This window comes from Pezoporus flaviventris, unplaced genomic scaffold, assembly GCF_033815535.1.
Source record: "Pezoporus flaviventris isolate CSIRO_AGI_PZ_B2104156 unplaced genomic scaffold, CSIRO_AGI_Pfla_v1 ptg000013l, whole genome shotgun sequence".
NCBI lineage: Eukaryota > Metazoa > Chordata > Aves > Psittaciformes > Psittacidae > Pezoporus > Pezoporus flaviventris.
The window spans coordinates 1,761,277-1,780,213 of record NW_026892561.1 but is presented as its reverse complement, the minus strand read 5'-3'; the positions used below and the strand labels follow the sequence as shown (position 1 = coordinate 1,780,213).

At 47.1% G+C, this 18,937-nt stretch overlaps 1 long non-coding RNA gene across 3 annotated transcripts in view; it reads left to right on the top strand.

Moving 5' to 3' along the window:
* Positions 1-13,324, top strand: part of LOC133268298 (uncharacterized) — a 99,472-nt gene extending 86,148 nt beyond the window's left edge. For all 3 annotated transcript variants that reach the window (XR_009743028.1, XR_009743030.1, XR_009743029.1), the window contains one exon: positions 11,847-13,324. This is a non-coding gene — a long non-coding RNA (uncharacterized LOC133268298). The remainder of the gene's footprint in view (positions 1-11,846) is intronic.
* Positions 13,325-18,937: the final 5,613 nt, after the last annotated feature.

Below are 18,937 nucleotides of genomic sequence, written 5' to 3'. Positions count from 1 at the left end.
TTTAAGTTTGTCCTTTGTTTTGTTCTTGTTTGATATTGCACAGGCATCGGGCCGGATGGCTGCTTTATGTGTGTTGGAACAAATAACTGAACTCTCCAGTGATTCTCGCCACGAGTGAAAACTGATTGGAGGAAAAAGGAGTTTAGAGATGTTTTGGCTTGTAGGGCTCTCAGAGGCTGAGCTTTCCATTGTTGTCATCTCTGGAGTGGTGCTGGGAAGCCGAGAGCAGCCTCTGCTCTCAAGGGTGTGGATCACCACTGTCATGCGTGGCCACGTTACTTGCCAACCTCCTTTGGGCAGCCGCCTGCCCCCAGAGCTTGCTCAGTGTGGACATGGCCGTAAGTCCCTCCTTAAAGCTCTTTGCTCATGTGATACAGGCATAAAACCATTGATGGAGCTGCTGTGACCTGGGCAAAGTTCATCCAGTGTGTGCTGTGTTCTCCTGTTGGCCTTGAACTCCCCATCCAGCTGGGCTGGCCTGGGCTTGCTTGCAGGCACTGTTGAGACAGGACCTGCCTTTGCTGTGTGCTCTTGTCGTGTTTCTGAGCCTGAGGCTTGTAGCTGTGTAATGTTTGCCTTCAGTTCTTTACTGCTTTGTTTTTGCATATCTCTGTGTAGTTTAAATATACATATAAAATATATATAGGCAATATCTATACTTGCACACAAACCTATTCCTAACACAATATTACCAATAGACAAAGTATTATAGTATATAGATCCTAATAAATCCTACTTGTCTCACAGTGGCTGGGCAGTTGGCAATTAAATTACAGCACCATGGCAGACCAAACAAATGCTATGTGTTGTCTGGTTTGCCCTGCTGCTGAGAGCATGGTGCCCCTGGGTAGGATGGAGTCAGTGTTGCTTCAGCTCAGCTTCCCTCAGCTCCAAATGTGAGGATTAAACAGGAGGAGTCATCTGCACCCAGCTGTCTCTTCTGAGCTATGGTCTTTGCATGTTTGGCAGCCTTAAGCAGTGTACACTTAAATTACAGGATGGAAACTGTGCACACAGGTGTCCTGACTCTTACAGCATCACAACAAAATCTCCATAAGTGTTGTCTTGTAAGTACTAAACAAGGACAACTCTGATTTGCTTTATCATGCTCTAATGCTGCAGAAATTAGAATTATGAAACCACCACTTTGCTATTTCTTGTTCTGTTCATCAGTTTTTACAGTGATGGAAGGTGGATTGAAATCCTGCCCAAAAGGAACACTGTGAGATGGTTTCTTTGTCCTTTCCCTTTAAGGAAAAGCAACAGGGTAAAACACAAATGAAATGGACAGGATTTTTTTCGGCATCCCAGGGCTCTCACAGCTTTAATCTCCTCTCAACAATGTGCTTTATCTGTAATAATATATCCAGAGCTGCTCTAATGAAAGCTGTTGGGTTTCCTTTGCTACCTTTCCTATGTTATGTGGACACTCAGAGAAGCTGCTGCCTCCCTGCTTTCAAATCAGAAGCAGCTAACAAACAAAGGATGCTCTCAGCTTCTTACCCCATTTGTTAAAAAAGAAATAGCCCTAGATGCAGTCAAATGCTATCTAATGATGAGAATCCCTTATGAATTGTAGGGTGGAAAAAATACAGCTGCTTGAGGGGGGAGGCTCTGCGTGATGCGTATAATGGGACAGGTATTTTGTGCATGTCTGCAGCATCCTCCCCATCACTCCCTCATCTTCTGTAGTCATCCTTTCTAGCAAAGCTTTGCATGTTATCTTTGGCCACTCCGAGGGAGGGTAGTATATCCCTGGCTGCACCCAATACTAAAAAAGCCTGGCTGAAACAAAATATGACAGTTCTCCAACTGATCCTCGCTTTCTCATTTTTACATCACAAGCAGGGCATTTGTCCACCAGTGGCTCCAACACAATCGTGGTGAATTAAGAGCACCCATTTACAGGGTGTCCATAAATACGCATTGCTGCTCCTCAGCCGAGTTTTCCTGGCGCATTCTTTTGCTTTCTCATGTGTCAGAAGATCTTCCCAAAGCTGCTGCTGAACCGCACCAGCCAAATGCCTCTGTAAAGACTTTTGCAGAAGCTGAGGTTACACGGCCTCTCCTTAAATCAGAGCTGCATTGTTTGGAGTGCATCACCCTTCTGATGTGATGCTAGTTCCAAAAATCAACCCCTTTCTGGATGCTGCAGATCCTACTACGATACTGCTAAAGCTCAGGCATCCAAATGCTGAGTCATCTACCACACCTTTATGTACTACCATAGCCCTGGCATTAGGCTGACTTCCAGCCTGGTTGAACATGATTGTTCCAGCTTCATTTGGTGCTCATCAGCCAAACAAAATGGGTCCTGGGTGTTCGTGAGCTGCCTGTGGTGGAGGACATGCCTCTCATTTGCTAGGGCTGGGCGCGCTCATGGCTCCAATGAGAGCTGTACATGGTTGGAGCTCTGGGGAGTTCATGTGTTGAACAAGTTGAAGAGGAGCTATAAAATAAGGCATGGTCAGTCCCCACCAGTGGCTAAAGCTCTCCATAGGAGGAAGAGACAGCACAAAGGTGGCATCTTACCTGGCTGACAGCAACATGGCTCCCGAGGAAGTATCTCTCTGTCCGTCAGCTTTCCAGGAAGCTCTTCTTCTAGGAAGCCTTGTCCAAGGCTGCTGAGGTCAACACAAACATCCCTTGCCTTCAGCTGGCCTTGGCTTGAGCTCTGGGAATTCCCCAGTGGAGGAGGAGGAGGTGATCCGAGGACAGTGGCATGCGGCTTGGAGGGAGCGCTCCTTGTGGAGACCGGGCTGTCTGTGACCTTCCGCCTTCCAGTAGTGGACAGTCCCATTCCCAGTGTGCCTTCACTGATGTGTGTCTGAAAGGGTCCTTGCAGCACAGGAGCAACCTCCAGCACCACGTCAGCTCCTTTCGGGCGTGATGCTCCTCCCATCCTTGATTTGGGAGCAATAAGTCCTTCCACCACCGTTGCTGCCTCTTGCAAAGCAGGCTGTTGGCTAACCCAGGCATGAAATAACCTCACCACTCAGCTGAAGGGGGGAGGAATAAATAAATGCCAAAAGCATGCCAGTACCAAGCACAGGAAAGGTTGTTTTTCATTTATTGTTGGGATATCAAAGATAGGGGAAACATGGGAGCAGCTCTGGAAGAGCTGGGCGGAAGGCCTCGCAGTGTAGGAAGTGTTGGTCAAATAAAAGTGGAGGATGTTTATGGTGTGAAATCGGGAAGTGTTTTCAGGAAGCTGGTAGGAAAATTCAGCTGAGATAGGAGAAGGGAAAACAAGTATCCAGAGTGGGAGAGGAGTGCCTTGTTTAGCTGTATTTATAGACAACTGGACCATCCTCAAACCTGATGTTCAGTTAGGAGCTGCCACAGATCTCCCTGCCTGCCTCGTCCCTGCGATTCATGCTCAGGAAATGATGCTATGGTGTGTGCAGGGCTATTCTGGGCCTGGAGGCTGTTTCAAGAAGTGTCAGCGAGGCCAAGCTCATCAGTGCTGTCACAGATGGACTTTGTGGAGGTGAACTTGGCTCATGGGTTTAAGATGTTTAGTCCATCCAAGAGCAAAGAGCAGCAGAGGAAAACGTGTTTTCCAGATCTGCCGCTGAAGGTCTCAATACATTGCATGAGGCATCTCTATTTAATGTAGCTTAAATGAAAGATCCATTTCTTCTTTTAGCAAGGCTTGTAAGACCCCTGAGGATGGTGAATGGTATCACTTAAAACTGAAGGTAGAGCACTGACTTGCAAGTTGCCTTGCATAGAGGGGTTGGCACTAGAAGTTCTCAGGGTTTTTTCTCTATCTCACCCCACACTTCTGGTGTGGCACAGGTTAGTAAAAATAGTCTTGTTAAACACCAGCAAATTCCTGGAATGCAATTCCTAGGCCGAGCTCAAAGGCTCCAAATGATTGAATACCCAGTACAAATGAAAGGAAATAATCCTTCATGTACACTGTGGTCACTCTAAAACTCACTGTTGCGCGAGATCATCTACGTCAAATGTCCTGGCTGCTGTAACCTTGTTTCTTAAGGACTGTTTTAATTTCACACTCATCCATAGCCTCTTTAGGTTAGCCAGGCAGTGCAAGAAGTGCCCTTATTCACATTTCAAGGCATTGTGGGGCTCATGGGGAGGAATTAGTCCTTGCCTATGAGCAATAATGACTGAATGTGGGCAGTGCTGGAGGGGAAGGAATCACTTTCTTCATCACTGCATTTCATCCACAATGAGGCAAAGATGCTCAACAGGACAGATATAAGATCTGATTGCAAGCAAGGCTGCTATTTCCATATATTTGATTTAACTTTTAAGTCAAAGTAAATTGGTTTTCAAATGCAGATAACGCTGCAAACGGCTCCAAAAGTAAAACATGAAACAGCAATCTATCAGGCATGTCTGTCAGCAAAACAGACGCCATCCCATAAACCTGCCAAAACAGCCCTTCGCTTCAAACAATCAAAACTGGAAGGAATGAAAAGGCTCAGCTTTAAAAACCTCTCTTTGGATGTTTAAGGAAAAAAAACCCAACCCAGCTCTCAATTGGTGTAATTTGGAGTAGGTTAATGTAAAAATGAAAGCCATTCCATAAATCTTTTAGTGGAGATCAAAAGCAATGAGTGCAGGAAACCAGAAAATTGATGATACGACATTTTCCGACACTCTGTAACATTCATATTATTCAGAGAACTGCCAACTGCAATTGTTCAAATAGTCTTTTAACTGGTGTTGTTGCTTGAACTCATAAGCCAGCCACTGATCTCCCCAGGGGAAAGCATATGGGAAGACAGTAGCTCAATTAAGAGTAATATGGTGTGTGGCTCTTAATCCTTGGTCAAGCCCTTGTGCCAGAAGGCTCTACAGTATGGGCTTAAATTTAAGCCTGTGCTCAAATTTTATCTTTTATGTGCATTTCTTGAGTCGAATGCCCCAAATACTCTTGAATCCCTGTTTGGAAGTGGGCTGCTCAGACTGCAGCTGGCCGTGCTCAGAGGTGGCACCTACTTTCTCCTGGGTGCATTGGGCTCTGCAAGCAAATCTGGATGCTTTCCATCATTGATAAATCTTGGTTTCTCATTGCAAAACCCGATTTGAAACCTGTCTCCCTCTAGCGTTGCAAACACAATAAGAAGGAGGTAAACAAGGTGTCAGAGATTTAATGTCAAAGGCGCTCTCCTAGTTCAGTGCGCAGAAACCAGATGTCAGCGAGCTCTCCCCATAGCTGTGCACCTCCACTGGTGACTAGAGGACAGGGTTTGGAGGGATTTTGGATGGGGAGGGTCGTGCTGCGAGCTGAGCTGCTGCTGGCTGACGAACCAGGCACATTTTGGCTGGGTTGTGTTGTATCTTGGGCTCCACTGCAGGAATAGTTTCTCCGTTGCGTGCCGGCGTCTGTGCTGACTGCGAGTCTGGCATCCTCTTGCCTGTCCTGAAAATTAGTGACATCTGAAGACAATGAGGGATGAAAACAACATTATGAAAAGCTCATTTGCATGGAAAGAAACACACGGGAACTGGAGCCTTCCCGGGTGGATCACACAGGTTGGGTTCTGTGTGCCCTGTGACACGGCCGGTGAGAAGTGGTAACACGGCATCGCTGTCCGCTGCTTGGGCTCCTATAGCTGATCTCAGCAGATGTGAACAGCGTGTGGAGCAGAGCTGAAAATGTGCTTATTTAGCACTTTTTCTTTTCCTTCCCATTTGATGGGGCAGTGGTGCCGGCACCTTGACTGTGGGCTCACAATGGACAAGAAGTGCCAGCCTTGGGTTGTTTTGACCATGGCATTTTACCACTTGTTAATCCTTTTGATTTTAGCCTCTTTGAAGCCCAGAGTTCTGATATTTTTCAGTGTTAAACACTAAAATCAGACATGAAAACACCTCGACCAGTGCAGAAGTTTAAAACCCTTATTCACACACCCTGGAAAGGCTTTGACTTGATATGCTGACAAGGACTGACTTTATAATGTTTATCTTCTGGCAATTAATCTCCTTTTGCAGTTGATAGCGGCTCACGTTTTCCTGGTACCAGGTTCCATTTCCAACCTCAGCAAATGAAGTGGGCTGTCGTGTTTCCCTGCCACGCTGCGGCATGCTCTGGGGCAGCCTGTGATTTTGATGGTAAATATACAGAGGGATAAAATAAACATGCACCAGAACAGCACACACACAGACACACACACATACGATAAAAAGTCTGGTCTTTCACCTAATTTAGACCAGAAAACTGGCATCCGATTTTATTGTTCAGACCGACTCCAAGAACACAAACATATTTTTTCCTTCAAAACAAGAACTGCCAAAATATAAAGAATGATATCTGCTGGTTTGAACTAATTGGGATTAACTGTTTCCTGGCTGCTTTCTGTGGAACAAGTGCTATTTTACTCAGCTGATAACAGCAGCAGTACCATGGCTGACTTAAGGAAATGGGTGGTGCAAGGCTTCTTGTAGCCTAAGGCCATACCCCAGCAATGGGGTCTATGCAAGAGGGACCTGCAGCTTTGGGGGTTTGAAACAGGATGCTCGCTCATCTCCCCTTGCATCACGGAGAGACGAGTTCGGAGCTGCCAGTCCAGACAGGGGAGGGTGACAGGGAAAATGCTGAGCTTTCAGCTCATTTTAATTAGCATTTTCTGTGCACTTCCTGATTCCCCATATTCCCATCCAGCTGGTGAGACTACTTGTATTTCTGGAAGTGTTTCTGAAAGGCAGGGAAAAAAGCCCAATCCTATCGAGAACCCAAGTACTTCACTGAAATTGTTGGGATTAGAATAACAGTGAAATGAGGAGTTGTGTCTGTTTGTCTTCTGGGGTTTAGGATCCGTGTTTTCAAGCTTTTTTGCTGTAAACACAAGCCCTGGAAATTTATCTTAAGGTTTCAAAATAGCCAAATGTTGCAAAACTTGCCAGAAGGACTGAGGGAGCTGGGAGCACTGGCCTCGCAAGAGGATGTAATGGGGGAGCAACCCACCCGTTGCCTGTGGCTCTGCTGGGGATGTCGAAATAGGTGTAGGAAAAACAACCCCAGAAGCATGTTCTGTAAAGGGCTGCTCTGAAGAGCCACACTAAAAAAGCCATGTGTAAGGCATGGCATGTTGTATGGAGGAGCCATGCAGCTTATTTTTAGCACCATTTCCTGGCACCTTGTGTATTAACTGCTTCCAGACCGAGCGCATCGGACAGGGATGGTTGGAGTCGCTGATTGTGCACAGCATGTGTGTGACAGGGTGGATGATACAACTGCAGAGCAGAAGTGAAGAAGGAAGAGGAGTACTTTTGATGCAGCTCCCAGGGGACCTCTCGAGGCAGAGATGCCTGAGCGCTGCGGTATGCCACTTGCCCAGATGTGTACACCAAAGCAAACCTGGAGACAAGCTGTTCCTGGGAGTAACCCACATGGACCGGCACGCGAGAGCATCCCCAGGGATGCTGCATGGGGCCACCGGCTCTACCAGCTTTCTGTCCCCATCAGATGCTGTGATGCAGAGGGTGTCTCCAGGGAGTCATGGTAGACAAGGCCACTGGGTTGGAGAGGTCCTGTGTGTTCAGGGGATCACATCAGTGGATAATGCTTTCTGTTTGAATAGTTAATCCCTTTGCCAGGATGTCCCTCAGGCTAGATATATGCCAAAGACATGAGCTGGCCCCCAAGAAAATAGATAAGGCAGATGCCAAACAGTAGTGGGGATCTGGTGGCTTTGCTTATTCTCATGTTTCATTAAAGCTTTCAGCAGTGCTGTAAAGGGCTGATGCTCTCCCTCCTTCTCACAGGCAGAGCATGCGTGAGGGCCTCAGACCATCATTTCCTCATAGAATTGGTTATAGTTGATTTATTCAATGTTATGCCAAGTTGTGTAAAGCTTGTGAGAGGAGATGTAAAGTGCTGGGGGAGGAGGAGTCTTCTAGGAATAATGTTTCCTTGGATGACCTTTAGGAATACATTGAAGAAGCTGCGCAAGCAGTGGAGGGAAGGATAGAGGAACCCTCTTCTTTAAGGAAAACTGACATTTTCCTGGAGCTGTAGGTATTTGTCTTTCCCAACAGATCCCACTTTGGTGGGTACCACAGGGAGAGATCTTCCTTCCCCTTCCAGTCTGCTTTTGCTGCTGGGTCATTGAGGAAACCACTAAGCCAGCTGAGAGAGCATTGATTTTGGGTTGCTGGTTTGTTTGTTTAATGATACAGTCTGCTATGAAAATCTGGGGCAAATTAAGGGAAAACAAAGCAAAGATTTTTTCCTGGGAAGAAAAAGAAGAAAACCAACCTCAGAAACCCACAACTGTGTTTCCCAACTTGATGGAGAGAAAGAAGCAAGCACATGGTCAGCCCTCGTCGCCACCTGCATGAGACTCCTTAATACCTGGGTCTAGAAAAGAAGTGATCCCACAAAAGTCCCCTGGCAAGGTGTCAGGAGCTCCCAAACCATGAAAAGAGGTTATGCATTTCCCCCCTTTGCTAATTTTGCCTCCCTTAAGGCTTCCCTGGATCCACCATCCTTGCTGTGATTACAGAGGCCATGAGGGAGATTCCCATTCCCCAGCATCCTCACACCTGGCTCTGATTTCTCTGCAATTGATGATGTGCCAAGTGTCGAGGGTCTGACTCCAATTTGGGTGTCAAATGAGGAGAGGTGGCTCATGAAGAATGGTCAGCTCCGGGGCAGGGTTCAGCTGCCAGTTTACAGGCACTTAAAGCTTGTACAAGTAGTCGGTTAGTGAGCTGTGAACGTGGACCGTGGGCAAGGGGAGAGGCTGGGCTTGCAGGGGATGCCTGGGCTGAAGAGATGGAGGCAGTGGGTGAGAGCTGGGGAAGCCTGCCTGCGTGGCTGCATGGCTTTGGTGGCTGTAGGACCCCATCTCCAAAGAGAAATAGAAAGGCTTTGCTATCCTGCATCAATCCTGGGAGCCATGCATGTAGTTCAGAAGCAGCAGCTTTCCTTCTGATTTCTATCCCTGCTTCTGATTTGCTCTGTCACCCCGGGCAAATCATTTAACCCCAGCTTCAACCTATTTTACGGGGATGTTGCAAGGCTTAATTAAGGCTTGTAAAAGGTCTTGAGTTCCTGAGAGGTGCCTGCTGGATTAGGGTGATTAATCACATGTTGATGGGAGAGATACTGTGGGGGTAAATCCCAGCAGTCAACAATAGGGCAGATGATATTTTTCCCTGGGGGGGAATAAGACAAGGGGGTTGTAAAAGCATGCACAGATCAGATTCATTCATTCTGGATATCAAGTTGTTGAAGCTGGAGGGAGGCTCTGTGGCCAAACCGGCAGAAATCTGACTGCATGGCTGAGATAAAAACACTCTGAATTTCCACAGGTATCAATCAAAGGTGCATAAATCGGGGTGTTTCCCCCCAAACTTCAGAGTCACAAAGGCAAACAAACCTGATGGTTTAGGAATAAATGTGTGGTGCTTCCTTTAAACACCATCCTAACACTCTGAAAACATCCCCCCTGTTAGTATTCATTGCTGTAGAGCGAAAGGGAAGATTATTCCAAGGAGGAGGAGGAAAAAATCCCTGCACCTTGTGCTGAGCTTTATGCATTTCTTCGCATGATTGCCCAATTGCCCTTCCATATAGAAAAGGAGAGGAGGGGGAAATATCTAGGCTGTATGCAGTTATGACCCAGTTCTCCTTCTTTGCAGAAGAAATAGGGAAGGAAACTCGCCTGCTGAACTCTGTGCAGTGGTTTTTGGCTTCTCTGGTTTTTGAGCCAGTTCTTTTCTCCTATAACTCCATCTCCTTCAACAGACTGGCCCCTAATTTACACCAGCATCCTGAAAAGGAGCTGGCGCTTGGAAAGCAAACCAGGCAAAGGCTGAACAGGCTTTGATCTGCTTTGAATTCAGCAGGCTTTGCCCCATCACTTGATGGTTACAAAGGGACTTGCCCGGTGCTGGGATGGATCTGCAGGGATTTGCCTTTGAATACCAAGGAGGGCTCTCCACAGCCCCGGTGACTGGAAGGAATGCAGCGAGCCCTTGCGCATGCAAACAAGGGTGATTTCATCCCCTTTTCAGAGGCAGAGCATAAATCAATATTGTTTTGTAGATCGCTTGGCTTGCCACATTTTTTTCCTTGGGGAACATCCAGTATCCATGTACTTACGGGGAAGGACGCTGCAGGGGAGAGGGGACGGCTGTGCCCTCTGTTTTCACCTCAATATCCAGCTCAGTGAAAACTGGATTTTATTCTTCCAGGGAACTAAACAGAGCCAGCCAAAACCAGAGATTATCATCACTAAGGAATCCTGCCTGGGGAGCTTCCACCAACCAGGAGAGCAGTTCGTTTGAGATGTTTTTAAGCATTTTTTTATGGCATGGCAGTTTTAGTCGAGCTAAATGAAGCTTAGTGCAGTGGGGAATTCAGCATCCACATGTTTAAAAATCTTTTCAGATTGGATATTTAACTCCAGCAAATAATCAAGTCCCAGGAACAATTTAGATGAGTAATATATTAAAACCAGGCTTATAGAGATCCAAGAAAAACGTTGGAGGATCCATAGGGGTCATTGTTATGCACTGCAGGCTTAAATATATTGACTTTTACAACTGCAAATGGATGGTTGCATAGTGGTTTCCACTGAAGAGCAGTTTCAGTTGTGATAACTCCTACAAAGTGAAATCCAGCCTCGTGCTCGGACCCGGCATGAGGTCTAAGAACTGAGTGAACTTAATCTTTATCTCTCTACAAACATTACATCTCTTTAATCCTTGAGGCATGCCATTCCTGGGAGGACCCTGCAGAAAGGATGCAACAGAGCAGGGCAGGAATCAGACTTGTTATTTATGGAAAAATCTGGAATCAGAGAAAACACATTCTGGAATGGCAGGGAAAAAAAACAGTTTCGAAATGGGAAGAAAATCTCAAAACCAAAAATAAACTGTTGTCTTTTTTTTTTTTCACTGATGAAAGTGTTTTTCCCTTCTCAGAAATTATATCATTGTATTGCAAGCAAAAGGGAAAGTTGCGGTGTTCCAGTCGGAGTGGCATCAACCCTTCCGTTTCAGGAAAATGGGAATACCTTTTGCAGCACAATTATGAATCTCACAGATTTTGATAGAAAACCCTTTCTTTTCCAGTGTGGGGGGAAACCCAAACAACTTTATTCTGGAAAAACCTCTCTGTTAAACCCAAAGTGCCTACAGAAGTTTAAGATTTAAAGTCCATAGACAGGAGGTATAGAAGGGGTTTGAGTAGGTAGGATGAGGCCATAAATCCACAAGCATCTCCGTGGCACTGTGATCTGTTCTTCTGTACTGTTGAAGAGATGCAATAGTGAAATCAACTGTCACGGGGCAATGCCTTGGAGTCACTGGGATTTCTCCTATGGATTTTTCCTGGCCTGCTGCTTGCATATAGCCATAGAATAGTTAGGGTTGGAAATGACCTTAAGATCATCCAGTTCCAACCCCCTGCTATGGGCAGGGGCATCTCACACTAAACCATGTCACCCAAGGCTCTGTCCAACCTGGCCTTGAACACCGCCAGGGATGGAGCATTCACAACCTCCCTGGGCAACCCATTCCAGTGCCTCACCACCCTAACAGGAAAGAACTTCCTCCTTATATCCAGTCTAAACTTCCCCTGTTTAAGTTTTAACCCATTACCCCTTGTGCTATCACTACAGTCCCTGATGAAGAGTCCGTCTCTGGCATCCTTGCAGGCCCCTGTCAGCTACTGGAAGCTGCTCTGACGTCTTCACGCAGCCTTCTCTTCTCCAGGCTGAGCAGCCCCAATGTATGTAAAAAAGCTGTGTCATCTACAGAGCAGTGTTGGTTTTCACTTGTTGGAGTTATACAAAGTTCTAAGATTTTACTAAGGTGATTTGAATTAATTTTTAATCAATTTTATGTTCTCTTGCCAGAAAACACTGTTGATGAAACTGGGTTTCCATTGGCACCAGGACTTAAACACTCAGCAAATAAAGCAGCATGGGAGCCGTAATCAGCATGTGAAGAACAGCCCCCGGCACAGCCAGATCCCCTGAAGACTGCTGAATAGTTACATTTCTGTAATGCTTCCTCCTATGACGTGGTGTGACAGCAGATATTTCCTCCCTCAAGATGAATTTGTCATTAACAAAGCCAGGAGAGGTGACAGTGGCAGAAGCAGGGCTTGTAATCACCTTCAGTAGCAAGATATTTTGCAGGAACACAAACATCTAAAGGCAAATATTTTGCTTTATTCCCCAATATTCATTTCTGGTCCATTGGAAGAACTGCATAGCTTACTAATGAGGGAATTGGGAACCATGAGCTGTAATCCTTGGCTGAGTGAAGCAATGTGCTCATTACAGCTGTCAATCATCTCCCTCCTGCCTCCTATTTCTGATCTGTAAATTGAGGTTAATACCCTCTATACACCAAAGGTGCAGGGAGGATTAATTAGACAGCATCTGTAGCACTGCAGTCTTCTCTTTGGGCAATGGTTGGAGCTCCTGAAGACACACAAATGTCTCATTGGAAAGCTGTTTTCTATTGCAAACCTGAACTGGGGTGCTTCAGTTCTGAATCACTGAGATATTCTTGTTTTCATCTGAAACTTACCAGTATGAAACAAATGATACTGACACAAGGGGAACATGAAGAAAAACTGACCTTTGAAAGGTGTGTAGAGATTTACCTGTGAAGGGGATCAGGGAGATTTTTCTTAGTGAAGGAAAAATCCTAACTCCAGCATCCCAAATACTTGGCAGCAGCGTAATCATGACTTTAATAGAGCACTTGGTTTTCCTGTTACAATAAATGAGGTCTGCTCTCTGTTAAAAACAAAGCAAAGGGGAAGCAAACAACCCGCAACCCCAACCCTTGGAGGTGTCCAGGGAAATGGCTTCACTATTGGGCATATCTCAAAACCTATCCAGGAACTGTGTGTTCTCCAGCGGATTAAATTCACCCACCAGTCACTTGTTGGGCTACATTAGCAAACAAAACAAACCAGCTGACACTCTGTGCTATACTGCACAGCAAAATAACACCACTCCCAATGGCTTTTCCAATTCCAGGCATGGAGCAGGAGACTTAACTACTTACTGACTCGGCTCTGCTCACCCAGAAAGGACCCAACCTGATGGATGGCTCCTGACCTCTCCCCTACGCATGGCCACCAGCCAGACTGCCACTTGGGTGTCTTCTGCATTGGGAGATACAAACCTCCCATCTGGCAAGAGTCCAGCCCTATTTTTATTCCATACCATGGTAAGAAATGCTACACTTCCCTGAATGGATGACCTCAAAGTCACACGTGGGTTAAATAGAAGCATAAGTTATCTGGACTTGCAGCCATGAAGCCATTCTCTGGGAGGAAAGGGTAAATAAACAAATCATTTATTAGCAAGTAAAATTGTTTTTTCTTTGAAATGCAAAAATGTGCTCACTGCTGGATGGTGTTTTTAGCTTCACCCTTCGCTCTCGCCAGGCAGAGTCCAAGCGTGTCATGAGCAAAACTGCTTTCAAGTCACCCGTCCAGCTGGTCTGCTGTGGGGTGGTGTTTGTCTGGTTAATCACTTAGGGCAGCACTCAAATGAGGGGAATTCAGCCACTGACACTGCGGGTAGCAGGGCCAAAGTGACTGTGGATATGGGGCAGCACCAACTGAGACACCCCAGTGCCCTGCAGCTGGGGCTAGAGGGAGGGAGGATGAACTTGGGTACCACCAAGGTCGATGTGGAGGCTGTCCATACAGAGCTAATGGTGGAGCAAGGGAACAGGTCTGTGGCATTTGGTAGACATGAGATGTACCTGGAGAACATTGGATATTAGGGAGAAATTCTCTCCTGTGAGGGTGCTGAGGCACTGGCACAGGGTGCCCAGAGAAGCTGTAGCTGCCCCATCCCTGGCAGTGTTCAAGGCCAGGTTGGACACAGGGGCTTGGAGCAAGCTGCTCTAGTGGAAGGTGTCCCTGCCCGTGGCAGGGGGTTGGAACTGGATGAGCTTTGAGGTCCCTTCCAACCCAAACCATGCTATGATTCTATGAACGTGTTTTTTCCTGTGAAGCCCTGACTTTCTGGGAATGGGAATCTGTCTACTGCCATCATCAGCCTCTGCTCCCTGCCCTGTTACAGGGTTACAGACAGGCATTGAGGAGGGGAAGGTGGCTGAGCTGTGCTGCGATGCTGCTCCTGCACAGGCCATCCATGATGAGGATGTCTCCCAACTCCCAGCCTTGTTCAGTTGCTCTGTTGGTGCCATTTCATCTTCCTTGTCTGGGGAAAGTGGTAAGACCAGTAACCTTCAATAATCCTCAGCTTCATGGCCAGGAAATCACCTCCTCCGGGAAGGAGATGGGCTCCAAGGGTGGCCTCCCCTCAGGATGCCTGGCAGCGCTGGCATCCTGGTGCAGACACCATCCCAATTTACTTTAAATCTTCTCTCAACCTTCCCTGGAATGATTCTTCTGTTTCCAAAGCTTTCATCATTTTTCCACCCAAAAGACTGCTACTGCAGTGTGTCAAAGAAGCACACAGACTCCCTGCCTGCCCATCAAGCCTCCATCCTTTAAGCTACCTCCTTCCAAGCAGCTCCACAGAGACAGCCAATGTGTTAAGTAGCCCATCCATCCTCAGGACGCTCCTGTGTCACGCCTCTGCTCTGTGTCACAGGCACGCAATGAACAGAGCTTTACATCCAGCAGGTCTGGAGATTCACTCTGGATGTCTCCTTTGATACCTTGCTGATGCAGTGAGTGTAGACACACAGCTGATCCCATGACCTGGGGGGTTCTGGTGGGCAGTAGATGCCTTTGCGTCTCTGCTTCTTGACACTGCCAATTAGGCAATGCCATGGGGGAAACTGGGCTTAGTTCTTGTAGTTTCTGTCCTCTGCTTGCTGTCAGCCATGCTGGTGAAGCTGCCACTATGCGCGCTGCTGCCCCACAGGAGCATGGGGAGGAGTCAGTGAGGAAAAGCAGCTATTTTGTGTGCTGAGGAGGTGATTAAAACACAAAACTGAAAAATATGATAATGAAAGAGGGTAGGTTTAGATCAGACCTTAGGCACAAGTTCTTCCCTGTGAGGGTGCTGAGGCGCTGGCACAGGGTGCCCAGAGAAGCTGTGGCTGCCCCATCCCTGGCAGTGTTCAAGGCCAGGTTGGACACAGGGGCTTGGAGCAACCCACTCTAGTGGAAGGTGTCCCTGCCCGTGGCAGGGGTTGGAACTGGATGAGCTTTAAGGTCCCTTCCAACCCAAACCAGTCTGGGATTCTGTGATTCTAAGAAGATACGTGCAAAGCACTTAGGTCTTGGAATAAACCGTCCTGAAAGAAACACAGACCAGAAGTAATAGATATGTGCACGTCTCGTGCCATGGTTGCTGGAGCTCCAAAATAGCTGTTTTGGGGCTGAATTAGCTGTGATTTATAGAACTGTTTTCAGGATCGTATCATCGGGTATTTCTTGAAAACTGCCTTTTCCCCAAAGAATGGACTCGAGAAATAAGATTCCTGACATTCCTTGTATTGTCCAGCTGAGACCTGTGGTACAAACAGCATTTTTGCAAGGCTGTTTTGAAAAGCAAGCTGTGTTTGTTATTGAACCCTCTCTCCCCATCTTATTTAGGCTTTTCCTCTTTCCCTACTGTTGTTATTTATGAGCCTCAAACTGGTGCTTCTGTTGGGAGAGGGATTGTTCCATGAGTAAAATTGTGGGTTTCGGTGGTCTGCAGCTTCTGAATGAATGCTTGGAGTCAATAAATGTGCTACCACAATTTCATAACTTATCCATGGGAGGATTAAAATAAGCTGAGGAAAACAACAAAACCATTCTGTTCTTTTAGCTGCTCCTGCTCAGACCTGCAGGACTGAAGGAAAAGTACATCTTGCTTTCCGATTTAAATAGCTCCCATTTATTTTTAGCCCTGTGGCCAGTGTGGGAGCTTGTGGTTGAAGCACAGACAGAGATGCCATGGCTGGGTCTCCTGGGCTGTTAAATCCTTTCTCTAGTGGTTGCTTCGGACAGCAGCTCCGAGCTGCAGCATGGGATAGAGGGGAAAAGTGGGAAGAAGTGGCATTGGTATCAACAACCCCAGGTGCAACCTCTAGACTGGAAAACAATGAAATGCATGCAGCCTATTCTCCAATAGGTTTTGAGGGAATGGGAAGGATCCTTTCTCTGGCATCTTCCTGTATTTCCACTCCGACCCTATTGCTCCCTCACAGAACCCATGTGAGGACACATTTCACGTTGCAGTGTTTGTCTTCCCTTTCCCATGACCTGACTAGGACAAAAGAAGCTCCAGCAAATACAGCATTTGTACCATGGAGCAATTATAGAATGGTTTGGGTTGGAGGGGACCTTAAAGCTTATCCAGTTCCAACCCCCTGCCATGGACAGGGACACCTTTCACTAGAGCAGCTTGCTCCAAGCCCCTGTGTCCAACCTGGCCTTGAACACTGCCAGGGATGGGGCAGCCACAGCTTCTGTGGGCAGCAGATGGCCTTTTTCTCTCCAGTGCTTGGCTCCAGCCACTCTTGTTTCTTCTCAACGTAGTTTATCTCGTACAGGCAGAGGTGAGGGCATCTGCCCCACCAAATGTATGGTCCTGAGTCCTGGGCTTGCCTGGGGCATGGCTGAAATGATGCAGAGGCCAAATGTCAGATCTGGAGTTCCAAATGAACTTCTCAGAAAGCTTCTGGATTTCAAGCACACCAACCCATGGAGCTCTGCTTGAACCTCAGAGCCACCCTTAGCATGAGACTCCGGACCTTCCCAGAAGAACCAGCCCTGCAGCCAGGGCTTTCTGAGCTGTGTCTTTACACTGTGTGTTTCTCAATGTCAACTAAACCGAAAAGGCCATGAAGACATTACCTCTGTTTACAGAGAGAGAGAAACAAACACTTGCATTTGCGAAAGCAAATGTCACCACCATTGATCTGGAGCTGGGTTGTTTATGATGAAGAAAGGCTAACAGTTAATGGGAGGTTAACTCCCTTGTTTTGAAGGTGCCTAAAATCACTAGACTTCACAAAACAATATGGTTTTGGTTAAGAAACATCTGATGTCACAAAAGCAAAGTCAGAGTTAATACGTGCAGAGTTCTGTATTAGCCTGCCTTTAATTTTGAAGTAAAACTCTAATGATTACAATAAATTTGTTCATTTATGAAACAGAGAGGAAATGTGATATGCAGGAGAGATTAGGAGCAAGGGAAATAACCCTTCTACTGAAACTGAGACTAGCCTACTGCTGCCCCGTCCCCCCGACCTGCTTCCTCAGAAACAGGGATGTGGATTTTTCAAGGATGCAGAAACTTCCACATCACAGGAGAAAACGAATCAGGATGGAAAGAGAGAATTGAGGGCTTTCCTGTGCAGAATACATAGGTTCGGACTGACTGAAATCAGGCCTGAAGTTACCAAAATGAGAAAGCAAGGTGTATGTGTGGGGGGGAAGAAACAGAAGTTTTGCAGCTTCTTGAAGAATGAGCCACATCCAGCCTGCAGGTTTGAGTCCACTGAGTCCTTTCTTGTGTCTCCAAGAGTGGAGCACAGAGCAACATCTTGTCCTACAGGAGCATGGAGCAGCTTGTAGGGTGATGAGCAGGAGCAGCTTTCCTGGAGGAATCAAGAGGAGAAAAGGAGGGCTATAATGTGGTTAGCCTGGGTGTCAGTGACAGCAAACAGAGCAGGACTCTTCTCTTTGTCCTCCCTTGCATCACATGGGGTCCAGTGACTGTGGGACTCTGATTGGAGCCCAGGCCAGTGCTTCAGACACACTTGCAACCCAAACAGCTTCTGCTGCCTGTGTATATTGCACCCCAGGCTGCATTTGTGAGACCTCACCTGCCCTTGTGAGACCTCACCTGGAGTATTGTGTGCAGTTCTGGTTTCCTCAACATAAAAAGGACATGAAACTGTTGGAACAAGTCCAGAGGAAGGCCACAAGGATGATCAGGGGACTGGAGCACCTCCCGTATGAAGACAGGATGAGGAAGTTGGGGCTGTTCAGCCTGGAGAAGAGAAGGCTGCATGGAGACCTCATAGCAGCCTTCCAGTATCTGAAGGGGGCCTATAGGGATGCTGGGGAGGGACTCTTCACTAGGGACTGTAGTGACAGGACAAGGGGTAATGGGTTAAAACTTAAACAGGGGAAGTTTAGATTGGATATAAGGAGGAAATTCTTTCCTGTTAGGGTGGTGAGGCACTGGAATGGGTTGCCCAGGGAGGTTGTGAATGCTCCATCCGTGGCAGTGTTCAAGGCCAGGTTGGACAGAGCCTTGGGTGGCATGGTTTAGTGTGAAGTGTCCCTGCCCATGGCAGGGTGGTTGGAACTGGATGATCTTAAGGTCCTTTCCAACCCTAACTATTCTATGATTCTATACTATGAAAATGTATGTTAAAATGAAAAGTTATGCAAATTACTCTTGACAGGACACTGACGTCCCTTTATTAACCCCTTTACGACTGCAAAATGAACATCCCAATGGGATATTCTCATGCTGAGGTAGGCAGGGGATGGGACTTGTACTGGGCATTGCCCTGCAAGAGCTCAGCACTGGGTGGGATCCTCAGCATCACCATCTGCCTGCACTTGGTGTCCCTCAGGACTCGTAGAGAGGGGAAAGCCACTTTGTTTTCCAGCCAGGTTTTTGTTTGCAGGCAGGAGGGACTGTTTGATCTCGCAGCGATGGGAAAAGCTGCTGCGTTCGGACGCGCTTGGAAAGCGCCTGCTTTGGCGGTGGCCCTGATAAGGAGAGCGGTGGCTTTGAAGGCAAAAGGAAGGCTCTAGGGGGGACCCCAGGGGGTTTGAAGGAGGGGGAACCCCCTCAGTGGACAACAGCCTGGGCACAGAGCTCAGAACATGCTCTCCAGGTTATCTAAATAGCATATAAATCACTGTCGGGGCTCCATTTCCTCTGACGGGGACCCGTGTAAGTGATTAATAACACGCAAACAGTGGTACTTTGTGGAACGGCAGTAAATTTTATTATAACTTCCTTCCACCTGATAAGCACTTCCATGG